Source organism: Triticum urartu, unplaced genomic scaffold, assembly GCF_056163025.1.
Source record: "Triticum urartu cultivar PI428250 unplaced genomic scaffold, HENAU_Tu73 scaffold2, whole genome shotgun sequence".
Taxonomy (NCBI): Eukaryota; Viridiplantae; Streptophyta; class Magnoliopsida; order Poales; family Poaceae; genus Triticum; species Triticum urartu.
Genome location: NW_028260368.1, coordinates 16,910,653 through 16,916,573, shown reverse-complemented (window position 1 = coordinate 16,916,573; position 5,921 = coordinate 16,910,653).

The following is a 5,921-nucleotide window of genomic DNA, read 5'->3' as shown; positions in this document are numbered from 1 at the left end:
CAACTACTCAACTAGCACGACTTTGATATTATTACCTCCATGTCTCAAAACAATCATCAAGCATCAAACTTCTCTTAGTATTCAACACACTCATAAGAAAGTTTTATTATTAATCTTGCATACCAAGCATATTAGGATTTTAAGCAAATTACCATGCTATTAAGACTCTTAAAATAATCTAAGTGAAGAATGAGAGATCAATAGTTTCTATAAAACAAATCCACCACCGTGCTCTAAAAGATATAAGTGAAGCACTAGAGCAAAATTATATAACTCAAAAGATATAAGCGAAGCACACAGAGTATTCTAACAAATTCCAAATCACGTATGGCTCTCTCAAAAGGTGTGTACAGCAAGGATGATTGTGCTAAACTAACAAGCAAAGGCTCAAATCATACAAGATGATCCAAGTAAAACACATATGATGTGGTAAATAAAAATATAGCTCCAAGTAAAGTTACCGATAGAAGTAGACGAAAGAGGGGATGCCTTCCGGGAATCCCCAAGCTTTGGATTTTAGGTGTACTTAGATTATCTTGGGGGTGCCATGGGAATACCCACGCTTAGGCTCTTGCCACTCCTTTTCCATAATCCATCAAATCTTTACCCGAAACTTGAAAACTTCACAACACAAAACTTAAAGTAGAAAATCTCGTGAGCTCCGTTAGCGAAAGAAAACAAAAGGCCACTTCAAGGTACTGTAATGAACTCATTATTTATTTATATTGGTGTTAAAACTACTGTATTCCAACTTCTCTATGTTTTATAAACTATTTTACTAGCCATAGATTCATCAAAATAAGCAAACAACACACGCAAAACAGAATCTGTCAAAAACAGAACAGTCTGTAGTAATCTGTAACTAACGCAAGATCTGGAACCCCAAAAATTCTAAAATAAATTTATGGACGTGAGGAATTTATGTATTAATCATATTCAAAAAGAATTAACTAAATATCACTTCCCAAATAAAAATGTCAGCAGTTCTCGTGAGCGCTAAAGTTTCTGTTTTTTACAGCAAGATAACAAGACTTTCCCCAAGTCTTCCCATCGGTTCTACTTTGCACAAACACTAATTAAACACAAAAAACACAACCAAAACAGAGGCTAGGTAAATTATTTATTACTAAACAGGATCAAAAATAAAGGAATAAAAATAAAATTGGGTTGCCTCCCAACAAGCGCTATCGTTTAACGCCCCTAGCTAGGCATAACAAGCAAGAATAGATCTGGGTATTGCCATCTTTGGTAGGCAATTTTTCAATGAGGCATCTACCATCTTTAGGAGTTTCTTTATTTTTATTAATTATCAAGCTTTTAGGCACAAGATCGAAAAATTCATTTGTAACAAATGGTTCCTTAATGATAGCAAAAAGATTGGGTTGAACACTTATAGATTTAAGATCCGCATTTTCCTTACTAGATGATTCACCCTTATTTTTAGGAACATACATAAGCTTGGCAACTTTAGTGGAGGAACTTGGAGTATTCTTTACGGAAGAAAAAGTGGTTCTGAAATTGGTAATAATATTCTCAAGTTTATCGATCCTAATGGAATCGTGATTTATTTTCTCATTAACTATGGGTACCTTTTCTTTAATATCTTTTAAAGTAACTCCTACTTTAGATCCATATTGAGAGATTCGGTTGTGGATCTTTTTATCCAAATTTTCAATTAACTCTAAGGTAGCAACCTTATTTTCAATAATTTCAAGCCTTTGCATTACATGCTCCAAAGTTAATATAGTTCCATTAACCAAAAGTGGGGGGGGGGGAGCCAAATAAATCTAACATAGCATTATAAGAATAAAAAGTATGGCTACCCAAAAAAATCCCTCCGGTAATAGTATCAAGAACATAACGGTGCCAAGGAGTAATGCCTACATAAAAATTGCAAAGGAGAATGGTAGTAGATTGCTTCCTAGTAGATTTATTTTGAGCATTGCAAATTCTATACCAAGCATATTTTATATTTTCACCCTCCCTTTTATTAAAAATTAGAATTTCATTCTTGGGAGACAACGGAGAAGATAGGGGACTAGCCAGAACGACAAGCAAGCAAACTAACACACAAGCAAACAAAAAGCAAGCGGACAAAAAGGGGAAAATAGAGAGGGGGATAGAGAGAGAGAGGGGGCATATAAAATGGCAAGGGTGAATTGGGGGGAGAGGAAAACGAGAGGCAACTAGCAAATAATGTAATGCGGGAGATAAGGGTATGTGATGGGTACTTGGTATGTTGACTTTTGCGTACACATCCCTGGCAACGGCGCCAGAAATCCTTCTTGCTACCTATTTTAGCACTGCGTTGGTTTTCCCCGAAGAGGAAGGGATGATGTAGCAAAGTAGTGTAAGTATTTCCCTCAGTTTTTGAGAACCAAGGTATCAATCCAGTAGGAGGCTATGCGCAAGTCCCTCGTACCTGCACAAAACAAATAAATCCTCGCAACCAACGCAAATAGGGGTTGTCAATCCCTATAGGGCCACTTACGAGAGTGAGATCTGATAGATATGATAAGATAATATTTTTGGTATTTTTATGATAAATATGCATAGTAAAATAAAAGCAAAGTAAATAACTAAGTAGTAGGAGATTGATATGATAAAGATAGAGCCGGGGGCCATAGGTTTCACTAGTGGCTTCTCTCGAGATCATAAGTATTCTATGGTGGGTGAACAAATTACTGTTGAGCAATTGACAGAATTGAGCATAGTTATGAGAATATCTAGGTATGATCATGTATATAGGCATCACGTCCGAGACAAGTAGACCGACTCCCGCCTGCATCTACTACTATTACTCCACTCATCGACCTTTATCCAGCATGCATCTAGAGTATTAAGTTCATGAAAACAGAGTAACGGCTTAAGCAAGATGACATGATGTAGAGGGATAAATTCATGCAATATGATAAAAACCCCATCTTGTTATCCTCGATGGCAACAATACAATACGTGCCATGCTTCCCCTACTGTCACTGGGAAAGGACACCGCAAGATTGAACCCAAAGCTAAGCACTTCTCCCATTGCAAGAAAGATCAATCTAGTAGGCCAAACCAAACTGATAATTCGAAGAGACTTGCAAAGATAACCAATCATACATAAAAGAATTCATAGAAGATTCAAATATTATTCATAGATAGACTTGATCATAAACCCACAATTCATCGGTCTCAACAAACACACCGCAAAAAGAAGATTACATCGAATAGATCTCCACAAGAGAGGGGGAGAACATTGTATTGAGATCCAAAAAGAGAGAAGAAGACATCTAGCTACTAACTATGGACCCGTAGGTCTGAAATAAACTACTCACACTTCATCGGAGAGGCTATGGTGTTGATGTAGAAGCCCTCCGTGATCGATGCCCCCTCCGGCAGAGCTCCGGAACAGGCCCCAAGATTGGATCTCGTGGATACAGAAAGTTACGGCGGTGGAATTAGGGTTTTGGCTCCTCTTCTGATCATTTGGGGGTACGTGGATATATATAGGAGGAAGAAGTACGTTGGTGGAGCAACAGGGCCCCACGAGGGTGGAGGGCGCGCCTGGGGGGGAGGCGCATCCCCTACCTCGTGGGCTCCTGTTACGTTTCTTGATGTAGGGTCCAAGCCTCCTGAGTCTTATCTGATGAGAAAATCACGTTCCCGAAGGTTTCATTCCGTTTGGACTCCGTTTGATATTCCTTTTCTTCGAAACCCTAAAACAGGCAAAAAACAGCAATTCTGGGCTGGGCCTCCGGTTAATAGGTTAGTCCCAAAAATAATATAAAAGTGGATAATAAAGCCCAATAATGTCCAAAACAATAGATAATATAGCATGGAGCAATCAAAAATTATAGATACGTTGGAGACGTATCAACACACCGCAAAAAGAAGATTGCATCGAATAGATCTCCACAAGAGAGGGGGAGAACATTGTATTGAGATTCAAAAAGAGAGAAGAAGCCATCTAGCTAATAACTATGGACCCGAAGGTCTGAGGTAAACTACTCACACTTCATCGGAGGGGCTATGGTGTTGATGTAGAAGCCCTCCATGATGGATGCCCCCTCCGGCGGAGCTCCGGAATAGGCCCCAAGATGGGATCTCGTGGATACAGAAGGTTGCGGCGGTAGAGTTAGGTTTTTGGCTCCGTTTCTGATCGTTTTGGGGGTATGTAGGTATATATAGGAGGAAGGAGTACGTCGGTGGAGGAACAGGGGGCCCACGAGGGTGGAGGGCGCACCTAGGGGATAGGAGCGCCCCCTACCTCGTGGCTTACTCCTTTATTTCTTGACGTAGGGTCCATGTCTCCTGGATCATATTCGTTCCGAAAATCACGTTCCCGAAGGTTTCATTCTGTTTGGACTCCGTTTGATATTCCTTTTTTGCTGAACTCTGAAATAGGCAAAAAAAGCAATTCTGGGCTGGGCCTCCGGTTAATAGATTAGTCCCAAAAATAATATAAAAGTGGATAATAAATCCCAATAATGTCCAAAATAGTAGATAATATAGCATGGAGCATTAAAAAATTATAGATACATTGGAGACGTATCAGATCACCATCGCACACTCTCTTGACCATCGGGATTAGTGTTGAACGTAAAATAAATGTTATTTGGTGTTTGCGTTGAGCATAATATGATTGGATCATGTTTATTGCAATACGGTTATTCATTTAAGTCACAGAATAATTGTTATTATGTTTACATGAATAAAACCTTCTGTGGTCATACACCCAAGGTGAATGGTTTATTGAATCTCGATCGTAGTGATACACATATTTATAATATTGAAGCCAAAAGATGCAAAGTTAATAATGATAGTGCAACTTATTTGTGGCAGTGCCGTTTAAGTCATATTGGTGTAAAGCACATGAAGAACTCCATGCTGGTGGGCTTTTGGAATCACTTGATGCTTGCGAACCATGCCTCATGGGCAAGATGACTAAGACTCCATTCTCCGGAACAATGGAGAAAGCAACTGACTTATTGGAAATAATACATACTGATGTATGGGGTCCGATGAGTGTTGAGGCTCGCGGCGGGTATTGTTATTTTCTCACCTTCACAGATGATTTGAGCAGATATGGGTATATCTACTTGATGAAAGATAAGTCTGAAACATTTGAAAATTTCAAAGAATTTTAGAGTGAAGTGGAAAATCATCATAACAAGAAAATAAAGTTTCTACGATCTGATCATGGAGGAGAATATTTAAGTTACGAGTTTGGTCTTCATTTGAAACAATGCGGAATAGTTTCGCAACTCACGCCACCTGGAACACCACAGCGTAATGGTGTGTCCGAACGTCGTAATCACACTTTACTAGATATGGTGTGATCTATGATGTCTCTTACTGATTTACCACTATCGTTTTGGGGTTATGCATTAGAGAGAGCTGCATTCACATTAAATAGGGTACCATCTAAATCCATTGAGATGACACCGTATGACCTATGGTTTGGCAAGAAACCAAAGCTGTCATTTCTTAAAGTTTGGGGTTGCGATGCTTATGTGAAAAAGTTTCAAACTGATAAGCTCGAACCCAAATCGGAGTAGTGCGTCTTCATACGATACCCAAAAGGAAACTGTTGGGTACACCTCTTCTATCACAGATCCGAAAGGCAATATCTTTGTTGCTAAGAATGGATCATTTCTACAGAAGAAGCTTCTCTCGAAAGAAGTGAGTGGGAGGAATGTAGAACTTGATGAGGTAATTGTACCTTCTCCCGAATTGGAAAGTTGTTCATCAAATAATTCAGTTCTAGTGATCTCTACACCAATTAGTGAGGAAGCTAATGATGATGATCATGAAACTTGAGATCAAGTTACTACCGAACCTCGTAGGATAACCAGAGTATGGTCCGCACCAGAGTGGTACGGTAATCCTTTCTGGAAGTCATGTTACTAGACCATGACGAACCTACGAACTATGAGGAA